This window comes from Amia ocellicauda, chromosome 2 (assembly GCF_036373705.1).
Source record: "Amia ocellicauda isolate fAmiCal2 chromosome 2, fAmiCal2.hap1, whole genome shotgun sequence".
Taxonomy (NCBI): domain Eukaryota; kingdom Metazoa; phylum Chordata; class Actinopteri; order Amiiformes; family Amiidae; genus Amia; species Amia ocellicauda.
In genome coordinates this window covers 61,103,844-61,130,105 of record NC_089851.1, presented here as the reverse complement: position 1 = coordinate 61,130,105, position 26,262 = coordinate 61,103,844, and the positions used below count along the sequence as shown (strand labels likewise).

Sequence of the window (26,262 nt, the reverse complement as noted above, 5' to 3'; positions counted from 1 at the left end):
GTAATGCTAGCTAGACAGTTGTAGAAATTGATAAATTATGTATCAAGGAAATAATACATAGATTGATAAAATAAAATGGTTATATAATCATGATTTAAATATACGATTAGAAAGTTAAACCAACACATGTTTTGGAAACTATCATTTAATGAATTACTGAAGTAGTATCCTGTAAAACTAGGAGGTGCTATTAACGAACAGTGTATTTCAAAATTATTATTATTAATACTATAATTGAATACAGAGACATGACAAGAAAAGACTGCGTAGGTACTTTTTCAGACAAAGGCGCTGAATGCTGGCGCTGAGTCCCATTGAGCGCTTTTAGCTTCACCTCCACCCCCCTCACTCGAGTGCACACTCTGTGACGTCAGCACAACGTCACGCAAAGTGTACACTTGTCGAAGGGTGTCGGGAGAGAGTGTGCGATTTGGGACGCAGCCCTGCTTTAACCCGCAGCTGGGGACCAACTCCAGCCTCCAACTTCATTCGTATTTAACCTGCTCACTAGTTTAGTACTGAGTTGCTTACTAACTACGCGATCACTCCAGTTAGTACGCTGCTTTCATATCGTTGCAATTGACCCAAGACGACTATTGTGTAAAATAGTTATAGGTAGGAACCTTATGAACCGGTAGAATTGCGGTGGGACGGCAGTGTGTGTAGCACAGCGCCTGTGTGTGTGTGTGTGTGTGTGTGTATATATATATATATATATATACATGTATGTGTGCGCAACAGTAAATCGGGTTTAGAGAGGAGAGAGAAGATTCTGAATCTGATATCGAGAGGTCGAACTACAGCTGACTGCGCATGTGATGGACGACACACGTGTAAGTGCACTTTTGTGTGACCAGGATCTGAAGCACACGGACTGCTTAAACATGTACTTGCACCCGACAACACGAAAGACAAAACTTTCACCGAAATAGTTGAAGTGCTGCAGCGGCATTATCAACCAAAACAAATCCAATTTTTTCGGGCGGGTTCGGTTGCACAGAAGGGATGAGGAAGAAAGCGAGCCGATCTGTGCGCGCGCACACTGCGGCTGACAGAAACGCTGCGGGGGGTCTGGACAAACGCCTCCAAAACAGAAACATACTTTGTCTTGGGCTTTCAGCAACTTGTTTTAATTTAAAATATTGTAATACACCATGTAAATCCATAACAACAATAACAATAATAATGCACACATTTTCTACAATTTTACAGATGTTGTAAAAGTATAGCATTAAGGTACAATAGTGCTATAATAGCTTCATGCTATTTCTGGAACTGTGAATAGACACCCAAACTGGTGTCCCTATTGTTTTCATTTGGTCTATTAATGAGAGTAGATTTCAAAGGCTTGCTTTATAATGTTTAAAAGGAAGTCGAAAACATACTTTTTGGTCCCATTGATACTAGACAGGGTTCCCTTTTAAAGTACAACAGTGTTATTCTGGGGAGCCATTTGTGGAACTGGGAATACACACCCAAACTGGTACCCCCGTGACACTATTTATTGACTTAAATTGCATTGTGAGTGTTCCAAGGTTTGCTTTATAGTATTTTAAAGAAAGTCTCCCAAACCATTCCTGCTCCCTTCTAAAGCACAGTAGGTTTATGCTGGGGAGCAATTTGTGGAACTGGGAATACAAACCCAAAGTGGTGTCCTCTATGCCATAGTTTTGTGTCTGACATTGCATTGTGTACATTCCAAACATTCCTTTCTAGTAATTTAAAGAAACTCCCCAAAACCATTTTAGGTCCAACTGAAATTAGAGAGGGTCCCCTTCTAAAGTAAAATAGTGTTATCTGGGGGAACTATTTAGGGAACTGGGATTGCACACATACATTGGTTTTCTGTTACATGGATTGGGAGAAAAGCACCAACGAAACTCCTTGCAGTCCCATAATGCATTGGGTCTCCAAGACTGGAGTTGACTATCTTGTTTCAATAGATCTTTGATTACTCTGTTTACTAAGCTAGTTTGCGTACTGAAAATGCATTGCCGCTAGGGCTGTCTCCAAAGGTTCGAAGGTTCGTTTGGTCTCCAGAGACCTTTGAATGTTTTTACAAACATTCAGAGGTTCCGCACGTGACAATCAAATCATTTTTTTTATATAATGAAATGTAAAATGTTCATATAAATGGAAAATGTTTAAATACTGAAGCATGCCACCGCACCCAATAAAGGGTTAATGGTGTGCGGTGCGTTGGGGAGGAGCACGGGGAGAGGGGATACAAGATGAAAGGAGTAGGAAGAACGAGTCAGAGTGTGTTCATTCCCCGAGGCCTGTATGTGCTGCAGTCATAATAAATTAAACAATTTGTTGTTGCACCCGCAATGATGAGTTAGGGATCCTCCTTGTAAACCCCTGTAAGCGTTACAATACTAAACCACACTTCAGATGCCACACTATCTAAATTAAACATTTGATTTGTATACAGCCCATTACTTTGTTGTTGTTGTATATAACTTCGACATCGTAATAAAAAGGACAACAATTGCCACTGTTGTGTCAGCAGGCATTGGACCAGATTACATTTAAACAATGTATTTTGAAAATATATGATTACACTAATACACTGGTATATCACGGAGGAACACGTGTTTTCTGGGATCATTTAAATAACGTAAATTCTATTTATTATGCGTTATTTATTAGGTTTAATGCATCAAATGCATAGAACTGAAAGCAGCATGCTGTAGATGATCTCATGTTTAGAATGCAGGTCCATACTAACTCTGTGAGTTCATTGTAATTTAACCATTTTTATTTTTATTATTGGGTATAATAATAATATTGTAACGACCTCCACTTTTGAGGTCGTGGTTATTATTATTATTATTATTATTATTATTATTATTATATTATACTTATTATATATTATATAATATTATACTTACAACATAAGTGCAAAAATACAGCAAGTACAAGGCATCAATCATTACAAATTCAATTTAACTAAAACATAGCAATTCCAAATAATACATTTTACAAATTACAATTTACAATTTACAGTCAGGGGTTATGGGAAAGGAGCAAGGAGGAAAACAATCAAGAACGGAAGAAGCATAATACAAACTGTGAAGTGCTATCTAGCAGGGATAAAAGGACTAGTACTGTCGGAAAAGATGCGTCTTGAGTAAGTGCTGGAATGAGGTCAAGGACTCGGCTGTTTTGACTTCGGTGGGCAGGTCGTTCCACCATTTAGGGGCCAGGGATGAGAAGGAGCGGGCTCTGGAGGAAGGAGAGTGGAGAGGAGGTAGAGTTAGTCTTCTGGCACTGGAGGAGCGCAGTGATCTGGAGGGGATGTATGGAGAGACGAGTGACTGAAGGTAGCTTGGTGCAGTGCAGTCGAGACAGCGGTAGGTGAGGGTCAATGTCTTGAACTGAATGGGTGCCGGTATCGGGAGCCAGTGGAGGGAGCGGAGCAGTAGAGTAGCGTGTGCGAATCGTGGCAGAGAGAATACCAAACAAGCCGCAGAGTTCTGGATGAGCTGGAGCGGCGGGTAGTGGATGCAGGCAGGCCGGCCAGGAGGGAGTTGCAGTAGTCCAAGCGGGAGAGGACCAGTGACTGGACGAGCAACTGAGTCGAGTAGTCGGTGAGGAAGGGACGGATCCGGCGTATGTTGCTCAGGAAGAATCTACAGGTGCGTGTCAGCATGGTGATGTGCTGAGTGTAGGAGAGCACAGGATCGAGGGGTGACTCCTAGATTTTAAGCGGAAGAAGGAGAGAGTGTGGTGGATTCCAAGGGGATCGAGATGTGGAGGTCAGCGAAAGGTGAGGAAGAGTGGGGGAAAAACAGGAGATCTGATTTGGAGAGGTTGAGCTTGAGGTGGTGTGAGTGCATCCAAGTGGAAATAGCAGACAAGCAGGAAGAGATGCGAGAGAGGATGAGAGGGTCAGAAGGGGGAAAAGACGGGAAGATCTGGGCATCATCAGTGTAGAAGTGGTAGGAGAGGGGGCCCAGGGAGCAAGTGTAGAGAGAGAACAAGAGCGGGCCCAGGATGGAGCCATGGGGAACGCCTGTGAGAAGAGGTTGGGGGGTGGATGAGGAGCCTTGCCATGTCACTTGGTAGGACCGGTCACTGAGGTAGGAGGAGAACCAGGTGAGAGCAGTCCCAGAGATTCCAAGGTCAGCGAGGCAGGAGAGAAGGATGGGGTGATCAATGGTGTCAAATGCTGCGGAGAGGTCAAGGAGGATGAGGACTGAGGAGAGGGAGGCCACCCGAGCACAGCTGAGGGAGTCAGTGACTGCCAGGAGAGCCGTCTCAGTGGAGTGAGCTGTGAGGAAGCCAGATTGCAGAGGATCAAGGAGTGAGTGTTGACCGCCTGCTCGAGAGTCTTTGAGAGGAAGGGGAGTAGGGAGACAGGGTGGTAGTTCTGAGGAGAGGTGGCGTCAAGGGTTGGTTTCTTGAGCAGTGGGATGACAGCAGCTTGTTTAAATGCAGAGGGGAAACAGCCAGAGAGGGGGGAGGAGATGAAGGGGAGAAGATCAGGAGCGGTTGCTTAGAAGAGGCAAGAAGGGAGAGGGTCCAGGGCACACGTAGGTTTGTGATGTAGGAGGAGAGCAGAAACTTCAGCATGTGGGAGGTTGGGTGTGATGGGAGATGAGGGTAGAGTATTGAGGAGCCTGCGGATGTCTGTAAACTTGGAGGAGAAGAAGGAGGCGAAATCATCAGCAGTGAGAGATGAGGGTGGAGGAGGGGGAGGGGGGGCAAGGAGGGAGAAGAAGGTGGAGAAGAGTTTGCGGGGGTTGTTGACAGTGGATTCGAAAAGAGATTGGAAGTAAGACTTCTTGCCTGAGGTGAGAGAGGAGGAGAATGTGGACAGTAGGGAGCGGTAGACTTCGAGGGCAGCTGGGAGTTTGGTCCTTTTCCACTTCTGTTTGGTGGCACGCAGACTAGTTCGGGTTGCGCGGAGAACAGCAGAGAGCCAAGGCTGAGGAGGGGAGGGACGGGCAGGACGAGACGTGAGAGGACAGAGAGAGTCAAGGGAGGAGGTGAGGGAGGAGAACAAAGAGGAGGTAGCACAGTTGACAGATGGGAAAAATTGTCAATGGAAGGTAAGAGGGTGAGGGCAGTGGAGGCAGGGGTGGAAGGGGACACAGAGCGGAGATTACGGTTGAAATAATACAAATACAAACGAAGATTTCCAAAACAAAACTGGGCTTTATTGATCAGCACAAGAGGTACATCCACTTTCCCCTTTGTCATGCTGGCTCTCAATCTCAGCACACAGGTCTCGTTTAGTACTTGGCTCTCTCCTACAGCTCTCCGAGCGGCACGTCACCATGCCCTTATATATCCCACCCAGAGACGGGGGGGGGGGGGGGAGCCACACAGACACAATAACCCAAAAACATCCCTCCCTAATCCAACTGAACAACCCACCCTCCCATCTTTGGGCTGCCCTACTGGCATAGACACACACACTCTCCCTGCAGACACCCCCCTTTAGAGCCTGTTTTTGATCTTGTAGAAATATATTGCAGTATAGCAGAACTACAATCACACTTTGTCAATGTTTCGTTTTCTCTCTCCCTGGTGAGGTATGAATGCGGGAAGCTTGAGAGAGTATTTCTAAAATTAGTATTATCCAGTACACTCAGTTATTTAAAAAGGTGACGGCTTATACATGCTGAACAGATCCAAGCCTAAGTAAATAATGCATTTAGTATTAAATAAGTAAATGTGCAGTAGCCACTTGGAAACGTAATGTACTGGGGGTACGTAATTCTCCAAGACCGTTAAGACATGTAAGATCGTATATTCAAATCACTCAGCCGAGGCATTATTAAGGAATAACAAGGAACAATTTTATTCACAAATAGTTGTTGAAACATTTAAAAGAATAAACAACAAACATCTTGCTTCCCAGTGACTGAGTTCCTGAACTGAATGGCAGGAATCCTCTGGACACGACGTGGATCAATTCTACCTGTAACTGTAAACTAAGGCATTCAACAAATACAAGCCATATTAATTCTTATAACTGTAATCTTAATTGTCAGTATTGACCACTTTTTTAAATAGTTATGAGTTATAAATTCCCTTCTGTCCTGTAGCCAACTAGCCATTAAGATACATTTGTGGCTAATTCAGTGTCCTAGAAATACAAACAAATAAACAACTTGTTTCTGTGGCTTCTTTACACACTACACACTTAAGAATGAAACCGGTTATTGTGAAACATAAAATGTGAAGGAAATGTGTACACTTGTTTTTCACTTATGACAAATTAGTTAGGAATTGAAATGCATTCACTACGTAATGAATGAAACAACTGGCTATATATTGTTATTTAAATTAACTTGAAGCCTTTCCGCAATACAGAAAATAAAAACCCTATCACTGATATTTTAAAAATGATATTTTGACAATGACAGTTAAAGTGTCATACATAGAACCTTTACAATTAAATATCATTCTTTTCAGTACATTTAAACAACAGTAAATGTAAATATTTGAATAACAGTCTTGGAAGTGAACTTTAAGCGGCTCTTCGGTCTGAAGTCATCTGAGGAGACGCCTTTTCTCAGTGTGCTCTGGAGGAAGAGCGCTCGAGTGCTTTCAAATAATGAACCTGGGAACATTTTTGACAGTATCAAACATTTATAATTATTATTATTCATACGTAATATATATATATATATATATATATATATATATATATATATCCTACATGATCCATTAAACAAATAAGGAATTTAAAGAAAATAAAAGTAAATTTTCCCTCTACAACGACTATTTATCAACGGTCAAATTAAAATTTGAGAAATTCTGTCATACTCCCAGGTTTGTGACATTACCCCCCGTTTGAAATTCGTGTTGACAGTGTGTGTGGCTGGAGGAGACCTGTGGGCGTGGGGTAGGGGGTGGGGAGTTGAGGTTGTTTGTGGTTTGAGTCTGGGGACTGGTGTGGCTTAAATGCCAGGGCTGAATTGTGGACACAGTCCAGTGGTTACCAATAGTTTGCATCTTGTGGTGAACCCTCTGAGGTTATGCTGGTGTTGTCTTTTCTCTTTGACACATCTATGCCTACATCCTGGAGAGTGTTCTTGATCTGTCCAACACTTGAAAAGGGTATTTTCTTCACAATTTAAAGCATTCTTCAGTCATCCACTGCAGTGTTCTTCCATGATCTACCAGGTCGTATGCTGAGCTCACCAGTGCGTTCTTACTTCTGAACAATATACCAAACATTTGATTTTGACACACCTAGTGTGTGTAGGCTATGTCTTTGATTTATTCTGATTTTATTTTCAGCCTCATGATGGCCTGCTTTACTGGCATTGACACTTCTTTGGTACTCATTTTGAGAGCCAACAGCAAGACTCCAAATGCAAATGCCACACCTAGACCTTTTGTTAGCTCTCTTGTGCATGAAGTAATGATGCAATGGCACACACATTGCCAAGAAACAGCTGAGCTGCCTATTGTCCAATTATTTTTCATCCCCTAAAATGGGGGACTATCTATAAAAATGGGCTGTAATTCCTACTCGGTTCACCGTTTATGGATGTAAATACCCTCAAATTACAGCTGACAGTCTTCACTTTAACCTCATAGTCATTGTTTAATTTCAAATCCAAGGTGCTGTAGTACAGAGCTAAAACAATACAAATTGTGTCACTGTCCACATATTTATGGACTGCACTGTATTTTGGATAAAGAGAAAATAACATGCAGAACAACACAAAGTGCTGGAAGGTGGGGTTAAGGCCTCTTCAGAATAGACATTTAATTTCTTAAATTATCAGTGTAAGCGTTTATATTTTGTTTTATACTCTTCTTACCATAGCATGTTTCTTAATACATCTTGCACACTTGTACAGTAAGCATTTACTGCATAGTTTAAATTTAGCCCTATGGGTTAATGTAATGGTCTGGTCCAATGCCTGCTGACATGACAGTGGCAATTGAGGTGCTGTTTATGACAGTTTTAAACATTCTTATATCCAACTATGGCTGGTGATATGACCTAAAAATTATATCTCTATATTTTTAGAATCTTTGGGGCGATACACAATATATATCTCAATATTTCTTGTTTTTTTCCAAAGAAGCTACAAAATAAGACCAAAGACATTATAATTCAAACAAGTCTTTCTTTAATTATTAAATATGCAAAACTAACAAATACCACTTGCCAGACTGTCATGGTTAATATGATTTTTGTTTTACCTGACTTTAACTTAATACATTAAATTAAAATAACAATGTGCAAAATAACAAATGCTGTCAAACTACATTTTGACGAAAAAGCACGTAATACAGACAAGCCTGCAGAATAGACTTCATGAAGCCAGCAGAATGCAACCCATTACAGCACGTGTTGCGTGACTACTATTACTGTTTTGTTGTTGTTGTTGTTGTTGTCATGTGATATGCACAAACACACAGTATTATTTACTGTCACATAACTGTAAAGTAGTATAGATTCAAGTAAATTTACCACATCTGGGTTTATTGTGGTGCATTTAATCTGTTCTTAATAGATTTCTTCACTATGACAGTCGAGTTTTGATTTGAATGTCTGCTCACCGGATAATCTGATAATACAAAATAGTGTTATTATAATAAAAAAAAAAAACATCCTAATAAAAAGAAAATGAAACATTCTGCATTATTTTACATTGCTTTCCAATTCATAAAAATGCAAACCGACTTTATTATTCTATTAATTCAAATTATATCTATATCTAAATTACTTGGAGTTGGGGGTGCGATTGTGCTATGTCGGGAGGGGGCCAGGGAGGGTGTGCCAAGCTTGTAGCATCATACTCAAAAAGACTTGAGGCTGTAATTGGTGCCAAAGGTGCTTCAACAAAGTATTGAGTAAAGGCTGGTGAATACTTATGTACATGTGCTTTTTTTGTTTTATATTTTTAATAAATTTGCAAAGATTTCAAACAAACCAGGCGGCCAGCTCTAGGAAGAGTCCTGGTGGTTCCAGACTTCTTCCATTTACGGATGATGGAGGCCACCGTGCTCATTGGGAACTTCAATGCTGCAGACGTTTTTCTGTACCCTTCCCCAGATCTGTGCCTCGATACAATCCTGTCTCGGAGGTCTACAGACAATTCCTTGGACTTCATGGCTTGGTTTGTGCTGTGACATGCACTGTTAACTGTGGGACCTTATATAGACAGGTGTGTGCCTTTCCAAATCATGTCCAATCAACTGAATTTACCACAGGTGGACTACAATCAAGTTGTAGAAACATCACAAGGATGATCAGTGGAAACAGGATGCACCTGAACTCAATTTTGAGTGTCATGGCAAAGGCTGTGAATACTTATGTACATGTGCATTTTTTGTTTTTTATTTTTAATAAATTTGCAAAGATTTCAAACAAACTTTTTTCATGTTGTTATTATGGGGTATTGTTTGTAGAATTTCGAGGAAAATAATGAATTTAATCCATTTTGGAATAAGGCTGTAACATAACAAAATGTGGAAAAAGTGAGGTGCTGTGAATACTTTCTGGATGCACTGTATCATCTGTGAATGTTGTCAGCATGTTGAAGTCCTAGAGATCAAATGCTGTGATCTTGAGGCTCAGATTACTGAACTGTGCTGTATTAGTGATATGGAAGAATTGGTCAATCAGCCCATGAGAGAGATGATGTGCACGCCAAAACCTAGGAGAGTTGAGACCTTAGATTAGGAAAGTGTATAGGACTGCTGGGTTACAGTAGGTCGTAACCGCAGAAAAGTGTGAGCCCACCCTTTCAAGACATCCCAAGAGCTAGAAATGTTTAACATGTGGTTGAAATCTTGGTGTAGGGAAGAGGGTTTTAGATTTATGGAGCATTGGTCTGTATTCTAGGACAGATGGGACCTGTAGAAACCGGACAGTCTACATCTAAACAGAAGGGGGCTAATGAATTGGGAGAGCACATTTGCAGAGTAATTGAGAATCTTTTAAACTAGGGACCAGGGGGGCAGGGAGCTCTGACAATGGGAGATGTTCCACTAAGGAAAAAAAACAAAGGGAAACTGTTAGTTAGTACTGTTAGTAGGAAAGTCCTGAAATGTTTGTACCTCAATGCCAGGAGTATAAGGAACAACATGTTAGACCTAGAAGCCACAGTGCTGGCTAGTGACTATGATGTTGTAGGAGTGACAGAAACATGACTACAAGTTGAAAGAATACACACAGTTTAGGAGAGAGAGACAACATCGAAGGTGGTGGGGTAGCATTATATGTCAGAAATGACATTAAGGCAGAAGAACTCAAATTAGATCCTAGTAACGAAACAGAGTCTTTGTGGGTTAAACGTTTGAATAAAAGATCTGGAGGATTAGTGGTAGGAGTGTGTTACAGACCACCCAATTCAGATATTTAGAAAGATGTTTCATTGTACAGTGTAATCGGGACTGTTGCTGTTATAATGGGGGATTTCAATTTCTCAATCGTAGACTGGGAAAGTCCAGTTGGGACTACAGAAGCAGAAATAGAAATAGTTGAGATGGTAAATGACTGCTTTCTAACTGAATTTGTCAGGGAATCAACCAGAGAGAGCACAGGCATTGACCTGATCTTTTCAGATAACCAAGATGGGACCAGAGGGACACTAGTTAGAGAACCAATGGCAAACTGTGATCACAATATGGTTAGCTAAAACAATGGTCTACAATTTTAGAAAAGCAAACCTTGAAGGTATGAGGTGGCACTTAAAAGAGTTAGACTGGGGCATACTACTTGAGGCTCAGGAGAAATTTGTACCAAAACTTAGGGAATTGAGGACCAAAAAACATTGTCCAAAATGGTTTAATAGAAGTATGCAAAAAAATATCAAAAGAAAGAAAATGTTGTATAGCGCATAAAAAAGGGATAGATATACAAAGAATATGTTGAACTGCAGAGAGATGTTAAGAAAGGGATCAGGAAAGCAAAAACGGAAATGGAAAGAAACATAGCTCTTGGAGCTTAAACTAATGCAAAGAGTATTTTTCAATACTACAACAGCATGAGGTCAATAAAGGATTGAAGTGAAACAGCTAAAGGGCAGAAATGGAAGTATCTTGGATAATGAATAAGATGTGACAAATGTTCTAAATGAGTATTTCACAGAGGTTTTTTACAAAAGAAAAAACTGATAACAAGCCACACGTTAACAAACTCTTAAGAGAGATCAGGATAAATGAGGAGGAGGTACTAAAGGGACTAGCACAATTAAAAACAAACAAATCACCTGTGTCAGATGGTATATTTCCAACAGTACTTAAAGAAATGAGGGAAATTATTCATAGGCTGCTAACTAAAATATTTCAAATTACACTAACAGGGGATGTGTCAACTGACTGGAAAACTGCTAATGTCATACCAATCCACAAGAAAGGGGACAAAACTTAGCCAGGAAATTACAGACCAATCAGTCTCACCTGCATCACCTGTAAAATGTTGGAAAAAATTATTAGACAGAAAATCGAGGAGTCTTAATGCAAACCACATTCTTGGAGATATTCAACTTGGGTTTAGACGAGGCAGATCATGTCTTTTTTAACATGCAACTGTAGCTGTAGATCACATGAAAGCATGTGATATGATATGATTTTCGAAAAGCTTTTGATAAGGTTCCATACCAAAGACTGATCCTCAAATTGGAAGCTGTAGGCATTCAGGATAATGTGAGTAGATGGATTATGAACAGAGGGTGTCGATTAGAGGAGTCGCTTCTAACTGGTGTGAGGTTGTTAGTGGAGTTCCACTGGGATCAGTACTAGGGCCTTTGCTTTTTCTAATCTATATTAATGATCTGGAGTCTGGGATAGTTAGCAAACTTGTCAAATTTGCAGATGATACTAAAATAGGTGGCTCAGCAGATACAATCTTGGCAGCACAGGTTGTTCAAAGGAACTTAGATAATATTCAGTTGTGGGCCGACACCTGGCAGATGAAATTCAATGTGTAACAATTTGTATTCAATTTGTAACAAAAATGTCCACTATAATTACACTATGGGTGGAATAGAACTAGTTGAAGTAACGCATGAGAAAGACCTAGAAGTCTAGGAGGATTCCTCACTTTCCCCATCTAAACAATGTGGGGAAGCAATAAAAAAGGCAAACAAAATGCTAGGGTATATTGTCAATAGTGTAGAATTTAAAACATTTAAACCAGACTTATTCCAGGTCTGAAGGGAATGTCCTACTCAGAAAGACTGAGGGAACTGAACCTTTTCACCGTGGAACAGAGGAGACTACAAGTCTTCAAAATCAAAGGCATGACCAAACCAGAGGAGCTTTTCCAGATCAGTAGGGAGACACAGACCCGAAGACACAAATGGAAATTGGGCTGGAAAAATCTGGAAAAAACTACCCAGCAATGTGGTTGAAGCTGAAAATTTGGGAACATTTTAAAATAGACTGGATTCGTTCCTTGGATCACTTAGTTATTAATGGACACCAAACGAGCATGATGGGTCCAATGGCCTCCTCTCATTTGTAAACTTTGTTCTTATGGCTGCCAAACCATGCAACGCACTGCCTTCTGATGCACAAGTGTAATAGTAGGGTATAAAGTATTAATATGTATGAAGTTGCACATACTTGTGTCAAGTAGTTTTGGAGAAGAAGATTCTTGTAGCAATGTCAAAGCCTCGACCCTAAATGCAAAATGGTGACCATGTGACCAGCACATTTAGTTTTCACTGGGATTGTGGGAAGCATAATCCTCTACAACTCTGACAAGTTTATTGAGTTTTCATGTATTTCATGTATTTATTAGTAGATGCCTTTTATCCTGGGAGACTTGCAAAACATGAGCATTATAAAAGTACAATACAGTATAAGATTACAGATTGAAACATAATACAAGTACAAGATCAAAATTACATCAGTGCATAAGAAAAATATAAAGTTAATACAAGTCCTACATCCTAGATTGTAAGCTAATAATTGCAGACAAGATGTGAAGTCATAGTTAATAGCTCAGGGGAAGGGACATAAGAAAAATCAATATAAACAACATGAGTACTAGCAATGTCAAAACAAGTTGTATGATGGAAAAATAGATAAAGTGAGAGTTGAGCCACACAGGGGAATAACAACTGAATTACAGGTACAGTCTGAAAAGATACATCTTTAATCGCTGGAAGGTGGTCAAGGACTCTGCTGTCCTGACTTCAGTGGGAAGGTCCTTCCACCACTTAGAAGCCAGGGATGAAAAGCCAGGGAGCGGGCTCTGGAGGAATGGGAGTGGAGAGGCGGCAAAGTTAATCTTCTCACGCAGGAAGACCAGTAAGGTCTGGAGGGGATTGAAGAACGTCTTTCCCTGTGTGTCTGTGCTATAGTTCAACCCCTCAAGCCTAGAAGAACAGGGTCTGATAAGAACCAGTTTTCACCAGCAATTTGGGCTTGATACATTGTACAAACCCCCCTTATATTAAACATTACATATGCCTTAATTCTCCACGGTTTGACTATATATCGGTCTTCCTGAGCAGTTGTCAGGCAGAAACCGAATTTGCACTCATCACGGGACAGACATGTAGGCTCTGTTAACTTTCTCTCCTGTCTGGTCTGCGTAAAAGTGCCTGTAGTTTGTAACTTCTCTAAGACTGTTATTGAGATTGCCTCTTGAACCTCTTCCTTGCAGGTGCTTGTAATAAAAACCTTTTGATTGGAAGTGCATCTATCTCTGGATTTCTATGACTCTTCAGGGATGTACGGAGAGGTCAGGGTCTGAAGGTAGTTTGGCGCAGTCTGTTCTAGACAATGGTAGGTGAAGGTCAATGTCTTGAACTGGATGCATGCCGGGATCGGGAGCCAGTGGAGGGAGCGGAGCAGTGGAGTAGCGTGTGCAAATCAGGGCAGAGAGAATACCAGACGAGCCACAGAGTTTTGGGTGAGCTGGAGAGGGCGGGTAGTATTTACAGGTAGTTCAGACGGGAGAGGACCAGGCGCTGGACGAGCAGCTGAGTCGAGTAGTCGGTGAAGAAGGGTCGGATCCAGCATATTTTGTTCAGGAAGAATCGGCAGGTGCATGTCAACAGGATAATTGCCTGAGTGTAGGAGTGTAGGCTTCGTCTTATCCGAAAATCAGCATCCTCATCTCTTTTATTTGCCTGCACCCAATTGGTCTAAACTCGTAAGTTGCTTGGGAAATCATGAAATCCCAAATATGGCTGCTTTTGTTTACTATCTGTACCCTGAGGTATGCTACAGCAGCTCTTACTTTACGTCTCTGCCATGATGGATCCTAGTAAACACAGACGGCAGAAGTAACTATCCCCTGCTTCTCAAACTTCTGGTTTCGTGAATCTGGAAATGTTTTCTGTAGAACTGTTGCAGACCTACAGTAGCAAAACTGTGGAAGACACACAGACACACTTGCTTTTGTGCAAAAGCTACTGTGAAAAAGTTTAAAAATACAACATTTTTGTAATTAAACGATTATACGATTTGATTATAGTCTTGTCCTATAATCATGATTATATGATTATTGCAACAGCTCTAGTGGGCAGATTCTGACTGAGTTCCTACATGCTCTCATTTTATTTAGAGCTCTACAGTATTTAGATTCATTTCCATTTCACGTCTTGAAATCCATTTTGCTTATAAGTGCCAGTCTGTGCTCTTACTGTCTGACTTCATACATGCTCCCAGTTTATATGCTGCCTAGACACTCTATTAGGACTTCTGTATAATGTTCTTGTATAAGAATTGCATTAACTGTGTGAGTTTGCAGAGCTGCTATTCTCAGTGCTGTTCTCCTGTGTCGTCTCTCCCCCAGGAGCTGTAGTGGCCAGTGCTCTCCCTGACTCTGAGGAAGGGCTCCCACTGAGCAGCAGTACTGGGAGCAGAGGTCGGGCTCCAGTCAGAGACGGGATACAGAGCCCACAGCTACTGAAGGCAACCAGGGGCTGAGAGAGCTGCACAGGAGCAGACAGAGTGAGTCTGGCCACATGGCAGAGCCACACACTGAGGGGTCAACACAGGGACTCGGGGCACTGGCATTTGACACCGTATGTTCAAAAGCCATGCCAAAGGTCATAAAGAGCGACCCTGGGCTGGACTATACCCACACTGCAGATCACTGCAGGATCCAGTCTCTGGGATCTGAGTGTGGACCCAGTGCAGCTGGTGCTGAGCCAGGCTCTACCAGAACACAGTATGGACCCAGTCTGCTGTCTAATCACATAAAAACAGAGGATGATTCACTGGAGTCTGTTTACACAGTGGAGCAGAGGACACAGACTTCCTTCAGAGATGCACTCAGTAATATCAAAATTGAGAATATTACAGACAGTGCCTGGGACCTGTGGCCTGAGCTCCCTGTAGCTGGACAGTGTGACCTGAGGCCAGAGCTCCCTGTAGTTGGACAGTGTGACCTAGAGTCAGCTGTCTTGAGGACAGGGCTCACTGGGGGAAGTAACAGTGCAGTGACTGGGGAGAGCCCATCATCACAGCATCCCCATCGCCAACCCCAGTATAAGAAGAGCTTCACAGGGTCATCAGAGAGTATTAGCCAGCATCACACACCAACAGGAGGTAAACGCTTCCACTGTGCCCAGTGTGGGAAGAGATTCTCTCGGGTAGCTAACCTCGATGCACACCATCGTATTCACACGGGAGAGAGACCGTACTTCTGTGGCCATTGTGGGAAGAGCTTCTCTCGGTCAGCACACCTCAAAACACACCTGCGCGTTCACACAGGAGAGAAACCATATTGCTGTGACCTGTGTGGGAAGAGCTTCTCTGATGCATCTGGCCTCCACAAGCACCAGCGCATTCACACAGGAGAGAGACCATACTGCTGTGCCAAGTGTGGGAAGACCTTCTCTCAGGCAGATCGCCTCAACACACACCAGCGCACTCACACAGGAGAGAAACCGTACCACTGTGCCCAGTGTGGGAGGTGCTTTTCTATTGCATCTAATCTCAACAGACACCAGCGTATTCATACAGGAGAGAGACTGTAATGCCCAGTGTGGGAAGACTTTTACTGAAACATGACTCTCTCTTGGGTGAGCATTATTGTTATTATTATTAAAGTTTTTAACCATCATCCAATGTTTCTTACATGGTTTGTCAATCACTAACATGCATTGTCTGCTAGAGACAATGTATATTGTCAATAATATTGTAAACTACAGCAAATAATTATCTGCACAGTACTTGCAAGTAACAATACTCTAGGGAATGTACAAAATGATGTTTTAGCTGTTTGTTTAATTTAATTTATTTACATTTTAAATATTAAAACTGATAGTATGCTTGGTAAATGTTTGGCTTTGGTAGGTATCAGATGGATAAGTAGTGTGGAGTATTGGTTAGGACTCTGGAGTGAATGGTTGTGGGTTCAATCCCTAGTGGATGATGTTGTACACTTGAGCAAGGTACTTTACCTAGATTGCTACAGTATGCCCAGCTGTATAAATGGGTAAAAATGTGATATATTGTAACAATTGTAATGGATATGGGTGTCTGCTAAGAAATTGGGTAATAAGAATCAACATTTCCATACTGTACAGTCATACCAAGTATGTTTGTGTATCAAGTAAAGAAAGGGCACACAGCACATTGGCATTTGGGCAAATAACTGAATAAATAATATTTAATTAATAGTTTTTGTGTTATAAAGTTAAACAAAAACAAGTGTCATGGCTGGCTCCTAGCCAGTGACAATAAGGGATACCACACTTGGGATGAAGAATTACAAATGTATATTTATTAACTGGACTTAACATCACATAGATCAAATTAATCAAAGAGATGTGGTCATTGGTAATCAGTACTGATGTATGGACAGTATGTATAGACGTATGATGAAATGTAAAAGTATAAGCAAAACAAATAAAAAATGCTCGCAGGGAGAGGGGCCTCTTCTGTGCTGGAAAAAGCAGACTTGTATTACCCTGCCAAAGACACACAGGTGAATCCTTTCAAGCTGACTAGACTCTCAGCTCCACCATCATCCTGCAAGGAAAGAAGGAACCAGACACCAAACACGGCAGACGGAGTGAGTAACCACGGTTGTTGGTATGATAACTAGGTGGGGTCTTGAGAAAAGGACACAGATGGTGCAAATTAAAATAATTTACTATTAACAGTGCTCTTGGAGCTTGGAGCTGAGGGGTGGGGGGTTCACAAGAGCCACAGCATTCAGAAAGATGTATCTGATGTATCCTTTACAGTAGATGAGCCATTGTTTTAATGCTGAGCCAGGGATTGTAGTTCAGCAGCAGCTTTGTGAACCTGATGGTACGTGGGGGCCACTGTCCTGCTGTTTTATGCCCAAATCGAGCTCTTAATCCAACATCACTCACTGGAGTGTTGTTTCAGGATTGTGTTGAACTCAGAAAATGAGAGAGAAAACCAACAGAGAGAGATGAGAGAGAGAACCAGAAAATGAGAGAGAGAGGTGTTTACTGGATCACCACAGTGAAATTACTCTTCACCAGACAATGAAATGACATTAAAGGTCATATAAGACTATTTAGAGAACACATTGCTGTGATGTTCTGTAACCCAGGAGCCCTGGTATAACAAAGCAGGTTACCCAAGCTGATCCTAAAACACTTTATGCAGGCATAAGTGAAGTGATCTATACCATTGTGGGGGCCTTGCCTCTATGGACATTCCATCTTCAGCTAATTCTGAATACTACCTACAGATAAAGAAAAAGAGTGCTTTTTGTGCGGATAGCCTAATAATAAGGCTGTGCTGGTAAATGGTATACCGCCTCACTGTGTCACGGCCTCATCACGGTGAAACATAATGTATTAACCTCGTGGTTTAGTGCAGTGGTTTTCAACCAGTGTGCCGCGACACAATGGTGTGCTGTGAGATTTTTATCCCCCAAAAAATATGATGTAATTTTTTTTGTCAACTTCATAAATCTTTTATCAAATCCAAACTTATTCAAAGTTGTGAAAATGTGACATTTAAACATTTACTGTAGACTTTTTTTAAATGACATATCCAGCTAAAGTCGATTTCTAAACTGAAAGGAATGGAGAACTGTGGCAGTTGGTTTGCGCTGGTTGACTGGCTCGCTTTTATGTGACTCATGGGCTTTAATCATTCTCTACCCTCGCATATGTCAAAAACAACAGGAGGGAGCAACTGTTTGTAGAACAGGACTTAAATGTATAGGCTTCTCATGGTTATCAAATATTTGCTTCTTTTATTTTAAATTTGAGATGTTGCACGAGATTGGTGCTGAAAGGATAACCTGCCCCTGTCGGATGAAACTCCAGTTCAAGCTAACTCAAACTTTAATAGGCCAATATATTGCCCTTCAGTTAGGTTATAAAATGAACAAAATGTTATACATTTGTTTCTATCTTATTGACTTGCACTTTGCTTTTCAATGTGAAATTCATTAATTAATTATATATTAATTTATTATTTTTTGTCCATGCTCTTTGTTTAGGCCTTATTCTGATGTGAAATATTTTTAATGAACTAAGGTTATAAATAATGTTTAATTGCACCATATTTGAAATTAACACATTTTTATATTTTTGCCTTTCTATGTGCTTGGTGTAACAATTTCCAGTGCAACTGTACCCCACACTTTTTTCATTTGGCCACAACTTATTTGTTGCAAAATGTTTCGTCAAATAGAGTTGGCCTACAAATTCAGACTTCATCCCGGTTATATTGTTTGAGGAAACATTTCTTAACTGAAACGTTTTGTTTGCCAGACTGAATGCGCAACTGCGCTGAGTTGCAGTGCTATCAAATGGTACTGAAACGCAATTGACTAAATGGACAGATATTGAATTTGTTTTTATCTTGGACTCTGCTCATCTTGTTTTCTGGGTTGGATTTGTGGATGAAATAGATTTTATGAATATAATTTAATATTTTTGTCCTTGCCTTTTTGGTAGGCTTATTTATTTCATATGAAACTGCTTAAATTAACTGTGGATGTATTTTCATCATGCTCAGCTCAGGTGTGCATTCAGTTGTGAAAAGTTTCATCAAATAGAATAAAACAGAGAGGATAGCATGTTTGATCTGTGTGCTATTGTTTTTTAACAATTGTAATGCTCTTTGTTACGTTTAACCACTTAGTTGAATTAACTTATAATAAGATATTGTGAACTGAACATATTTTGCTGTTAATTTATATTTACTGCAAATAGTTTTTATAATCTGGTTTTGGTCTGTCTGCACTAAATAAATTATTTGTATTAAGTAATAATTTAGTATTATTAGTATTTAGTCTGTCTACTTTTTTACCAAACCACTAAAGGCCATTCCTTGCACTTCACACATTTACCCATTTAATTACTCTTCTACTGACGTAGAATACCTAGTAAATTTGTCATTCTAAGTTAGAATTCTCAGAAAATATATTAGGGAATTTTTTTTCCTATTATTGTCATCTTATTATCCGGGGGTGGAAACTACTCTTGTTCCTGTAATTGAGTAGATTTTTAGTGGACTTGCGTATTTTTCAAATTTGGTAATTTGAGTACAAATTTTGTCATGGGGAAAAAAAATGTGGATGACAGACAAAAAGACCAATAAATGAAGTAGCAATACATTAAAATGTGAAGCAATCCACCCACAACACTCAATCAAATTGTGTGTCGTGATGGTTAGGGTTGGTTAGTCAATTAAACATTTGAAGTCAGTCATCCAGTCCAGCAGCAGTAAGGAAAGTTAACCAACTATCTAGCCACAAGTATTAGTGAGTAGGGGTGTACATTTTGTAATCGAAAAGGAAGATCAATCGAAATGAGCATTTCATTTCGACCATCGGATTTAAAGATGGGGTCGTGATTTATTTATCTGGCTTCGGCAAACCAATATTAATTAAAGTATCAGAAAAACAAAATGACAGCAGACAGTAAATACCTCTGCATGTGTGCATTTCTCCTGCTTATCCGTTCTTCTGTGTCACTAAATATTTGAATGAAATGCCTATACAGTGTTTCAGCTGTGAACTCCTCAAATATAATAAGTTATAAACACTTTCTTCTCCAACTGTGGAACCTGCAATTTATGTGGTAGGATATACTGAATACAATATAACTGACAATCTGGGCTTTGTAATACAAATTAGTCATTGTGAAAGAGTTATAATCATGTTGATTACAGAAACGTGATTTCAGCTGCTTTCTATGGAATGACGGGCCTGGAATATCGAAAACACACTAAAAACATAGCACAAATAGGTTTGACTGCCTATATCTCCAAATCCTAGACTGGGATTCTAAAATCCTAAATAGACTTTCTTTAAAATAACCTCAAATAAAAAATAAAACCATAAAAAAGTGGAATGACAGGCCTGGAATACTGAGGTACTACCCACTGTTTTTGCCATCCAGCTGGTCCTATTGCAAGAGGATAGTGATGACCACAGCAATGGTTTTTATACTTTTCCTCGATAAATAAGATTTACTTCAGGTGATCACCTAATCAGTACCTCATTCAGTAGAATGAGGTGTGCCTGTGTTGGACTTCAACAGACACTGGAATGAAATGGCTGCCATATATATATATATATATATATATATATATATATATATATATATATATATATATATAATATATGTGTGTGTGTGTGTGTGTGTGTGTGTGTTAGTGTTTGCTTGGAGAAGATGTGACAACGTTAAAAGTAACTATGTAACTTGTACTCCAAGTACTTTTTAAATGAGCTACTTTTTACTTTTACTTGACTAGTTTTTTATACCAGTACTTCTACTTCTACTTGAGTAAAATGTAATCAAAGTAACAGTACTTCTTCATGAGTTGGGATTTTCAGTATTTTATCATTGTTTTTTCATTTTGCTGTTGTTTGTTGTTTCATTTCAGTATTTAGTATTGCTAATACCCCCCCCCCCCCACCCACACACACACACACACACACGCTAAATAAATATGTGCACCCACCAATTAATTAAAGGTTGTTTTGGAATCACTGTACGACATTAAGAAGTATTCGATTTTAATCAAGACAATAAGTGAATGCGTTTTATTTATGTAGTTAATGAATTGAATATGATCTGTTTCTGTTATTTATGCTTTATTAATAGCTCTGTTGGGGTTTTGGTCATGTAATTTGAAAGTGAATATATATACTTTATCTGTTAGTTATGATTTATTAGTGCTGTTTGTTTTAGCACAGCTTATAGTGATTTATAACAAAAGTTGTTGATCACAATGTTTTGTCTGTGACTTATTGTTCATGATGAAAAGTGTGTGACAAATTGATAGGTACCTTAAGAGCTATTTAATATTGTTTTTTAAGACGAATAGTGAAACATTGCAACTCTGATGAGATCATCCTGAAAACCAGACAGTCATGTTGGTATTTTTGGAATAGAACACCCACACACAACATAACTGAAAGCACACATTTGTAACACTTAAAAACAACAACATTGAAACATATATTTTTTAAAAACTATATGTAAATGTTTTTTTGAATCTAAAAAGTGTTTTATATTTTTATGTAAAACCTATGTAGAATAATTTAATTAACCACTTTAACACCATGATGTACGCATGTACGTCAAATGAAAAACCCTCACAAAGTACTATGCCATATCTGCGTACTTCAAGTTTCTTATTCTATTAGAGGCTTCTCAGTCCAGCGTTTCAGGTTTCGTTTCCAAAGGCAGTGTGGCACTGTACAATGTGTATTGAAAGCCAGAAGGGCGATAATGCAACGTTTTTATACAATCACATGTTGTTTAGAGCCTATCCTAGTTGTACTTGTTTAGTTACTTTTTAGCAAAAGCTATACAGTGCTGTGACAAGATACAATCAGAAAACAGTGCTGAATACAAGACAATGAAACGGCGTCAGCCTCACAATGCTGCATAAAGCCCTGTAGCGGATTTATAGTGCATTCTTGAGCTTATTGTATTAAACATTTCAATAAGTACTACAGAGAAAGCCGGTGATGGCACAGGTTTTGATAGTGATTGAGTTTTAGTTGATAATTACTGTTAATTGTTTATTATTATAGTGTTTCAGTGTATTATTTTCATTTTCGTTTCCGTGTATTGTTTATTTTCATATGAGTTGCAGTGTATTCCCAGCTAACACTTAAAATTATGTTGCTACAACATTGTGGCATCATTGTGTGTTAGCAGGGTTGCATATTATTTGTATTTGTGTTTCAGCTTTTGGTTTACTAGGTTTATATGCATTATAGTGAATTATTTTTAAAGTTTTTTTAAATATTATAAAGTATAATATTGTAAACTAAAAAGCTATTTATATTGCATTTGATGGTACAGTGATTGTGCTTTAATCACTTATTATATTATTATTATTACACTAATTATATTATTATTATTATTTTTTTTTTGCAGACTCCCTCCCAGCGTGACTTACCAAATATAAGCGCATTACAAAGTGCAAAAATACAGTACAAGGCATAAAATATATTACAAATTCCAATTATAAATCCCAATTATGAAAAAGGTGGGACAGTATGGAAAATGCTAATAAAAACAAAGAGGAGTGATTTGTAAATGTTTATTATGAAATTGATGCATGCAACACGTTCCATAAAAGTTGGGACGGGCAATTTAGGACTAATAGCGATGTGACAAGTTGAAATAAGAAGGTGATGTGAAACAGGTGAGGCAATTGTGTAATTGTAGTATATAAGGAGCCTCCCAGAAGGGCCTAGTCCTTCAAGAGCAAGGATGGGTCGAGGCTCGCCAATCTGCCAACAGATGCGTCAGCAAATAATCCAACACTTTGAGAATAAAATTCCCAAAACACAATTCGGTAGGATTTTGGGCATTTCACCTTCTACAATGCACAATATAATTAAAAGATTCAAGGAATCCGGTCAAATCTCGGTGCATAAAGGGCAAGGACGAAAACCACTTCTGTATGTGCGTGATCTCCGATCCCTCATATGTCACTGTCTTAAAAACTGTCATGAGTCTGTAATGGATATCCTGATATTGTACACATTTTAGAGCAACATATGCTGCCATCCAGACGTCGTCTTTTCCAGCTGGACAACGCCAAACCACATTCTGACAGGATTACAAGCGCATGGTTGCGTAAGCAGAGAGTGCGGGTGCTAGCATGGCCTGCCTGCAGTCCTGACCTGTCTCCGACTGAGAATGTGTGGTGCATTATGAAGCACAAAATAAGGCAACGAAGGCCCCGTACAGTTGCGTAGCTGAAGGAATGCATAATGGATGAATGGGGGAAAATTCCACTTGCTGAACTTAACCAACTGGTGTCTTCAGTGTCCAAATGCTTAATAAGTGTTATTAAAAGAAAAGGTGATGTTACACAGTGGTAAACAGTCGACTGTCCAACTTTTTTGGAGTGTGTTGCAGTCATCAGATTTGAAATGTGTACATTTTCAAAAATTTAAATTCACAAAGTAAAACTTCAAATAATGTGTTTTCAATATTGTACAGGGTGAATTGAATTTTCAAATGACTCTTTTTGTTTGTTTTTTTTGCATTTTCCATACTGTCCCAGCTTTTTCGGAATTGGGGTTATACATAATACAGTGCAATTCAAAGCATAATACATTCCAATTAAGCAATTCCAATTCCAATTCACACAAGTGTATACAATATATGAGGTCTTATATCCTGGATTGTAAAAGCTGAGTGCAGACAAGATGTTAGATCACAGTCAAGGGTCAAGGGAAAGGGACTATATGGAAAATCAAAATAAACAATACGAGTACTAGTAACGCAAGGCAAGCAGTATGATAAAATGTTGTAAAGTGCTATCTTACAGGAGAGTGAATGAATACATTATAAGTACTGTCTGATAAGATGTGTCTTGAGTAAGTGCCGGAAGGAGGTCAAGGACTCTGCTGTTTTGACTTCAGTGGGAAGGTCGTTACACCACTTAGAAGCCAGGGATGAGAAGGAGCGGGCTCTGGAGGAAGGGAAGTGGAGAGGAGGCAGAGTTAGTCTTCTGGCACCAGAAGACCGCAGTGGTCTTGTGGGGATGTATGGGGAGACCAGGGTCTGTTAGCTTAGTGCAGTGTGGTCGAGACAGTGGTAGGTGAGGGTCAATGTCTTGAACTGAATGCGTGGTGGTATTGGGAGCCAGTGAAGGAAGTGGAGCAGTGGATTACCATGTGTGAATCGGAGCAGAGAGAATACCAGACGAGCCGCAGAGTTCTGGATGAGCTGGAGCAGGCGGGTAGTAGTTGCAGGCAGACTGGCCAGGAGGGAGTTGCAGTAGTTCAGGCCCAGTGACTGGACGAGGAGCTAGGTTGAGTAGTTTGTGAGGAAGGGTCAGATTCAGTGTATGTTGCTCAGGAGGAATCTGCAGGTGCGTGTCAGCGTGGTGATGTGCTTAGTGTAGGAGAGCGCAGGATCGAGGGTGACTCCTAGGTTCTTAGCGGAGGAAGAGGGAGAGAGTGTCTGATTTGGAGAGGTTGAGCTTGAGGTGGTGTGAGTGCATCAGGACGGAGCCTTTGGGTATGCCTGTAAGGAGAGGTTGGGGGGTGGATGAGGAACCTTGTCAGGTCACATTATAGGTCCAGTCGTTGAGGTAGGAGGAGAACCAGGTGAGAGCAGTTCCAGATCAACAGTGTCAAATGCTGCAGAGAGATCAAGGAGGATGAGGACTGAGGAGAGGGAGGATGCCTGAGCACACCTGAGACTATATTAGTGTGTTTTTCTTTATTGGTTTTTCACTACTGTTCATGAATTGTTGTGTGGTTTGGGTTTCTTCACTTTTGCAATTTTCAAGTGTTTTATTGGCGATGAATCCACTGATTGGCTGATTTTTTTTCACCTGCACCTCCTACCTGTAGAGCAGGACTATTTAGGCTGAGAGGTCGTCGACAGTCATAGAGACCGAGACAGAGACTGCAGAAGCTGTTGCACAGCACAGCACAGCACAGCACAGCACAGCGAGAATAAATATATTATAATAAAACCTACCTACCCGCCTTTAATCCTCGGGGCAAATAAAACACTAAAATCCCCTAACAAAAATAACAAAGAAATAATAACGAAATTCTCTCATAAAAGCTATAAATATAAAACTACGTTTCCCCTCAGTATAAACAAATATACTGTAGCAGCAAACAGACTTCAAAAACCAATATCAACCATATATACTCAATTTCAAGGACAACAATACATCAGCACTTAATATTATTGGGCTTCTGTCTCATCAGGTAGTGGCAACACCATGAACCACATGCAGGTAAGTGAGATGCCTGCTACAGGACGAACTTGATCTACGGCGCCTGCAAGTTTTGGGCCAGACAAGACTCGGACTGGCTCCCCACCAGCCGACCAGGAATCCAAGAGAAATCAAGGTAAGTAATGTCCATTGACAGAATAAATTATTGTCCAGATAGAAAATAATAATTGCTCTCCTTTTCAGGTTGCGTGTCCAGGAGCAGCCACCAGAGGGGAGTGAGGGAAGACCGTAACACCGCCAAAAGTCTAAAGTGCAAGATCGTTTTTCCAGGAAACCACGAATTGCCACTACCACTTCCCATGGTGTATTTAATAATGGGATCAGATTGCCGTATCTGGGTCTCTTAATTTCAATAATCAGTACTGCCCTTTTCAACAAGAATTAAACCAAAGTACTCATCCACGCAGGGAGCCTCCACCTTAGTCCACGGTCTCCAAATGCCGGGAGCACATCAGTTCGCCCCGGCGACAATTCGCCCCCATGACAATTCACCCCCACGTCAATTCACCCTCATCATTATACATTATAATAATAATGTACACATAATGTCCAAGAAAAAAAGACAGAACTCCCAATTGATCAGTCCAGTAAAAAGATAAAAAGCGCTATTGATAAAAACAAGACTTACAAAAAATACTCCCATTGTAATCCTCTGATGAATAGACGAGAAATCGGGGTTCAGCTCACCACCGGCTTGCAGGAATCCCCTCTTAGCTTAAGCTTAGTAGATCAGCCAACCAAGTCAGGTTGTGAGTCTGGACTCTGGGATAGTTAGCAAACTTGTCAAATTTGCAGATGGGGTCTCAGTAGATATAATCTTGGCCACACAGATTATTCAATGGGATGTAGATAATATTCAGGTGTGGGCTGACACCTGGCAGTTTTAAGGGAATGTCCTACTGAGAAACTGAACCTTTTCACCCTGGAACAGAGGAGACTATGTGGGGACTTGATTCTCCTCTCATTTGTAAACTTTCTTATGTGCTTAATAATAATAATTATATTTGCTGATTGTACTGCATGGCATAATCTTGCATTTGAATATGATTTTTAAAAAATACATAAGGAAATAATTACCCTTATTGCTAGATTATTGAAGAAATAGCTTTATTATTATTATTATTATTATTATTATTA

At 40.1% G+C, this 26,262-nt stretch overlaps 1 pseudogene; it reads left to right on the top strand.

Moving 5' to 3' along the window:
* The first annotated feature begins 422 nt into the window (after positions 1 to 422).
* The window catches only part of LOC136713281 (zinc finger protein 345-like), a 61,720-nt pseudogene continuing 35,880 nt past the window's right edge, over positions 423 to 26,262 (top strand).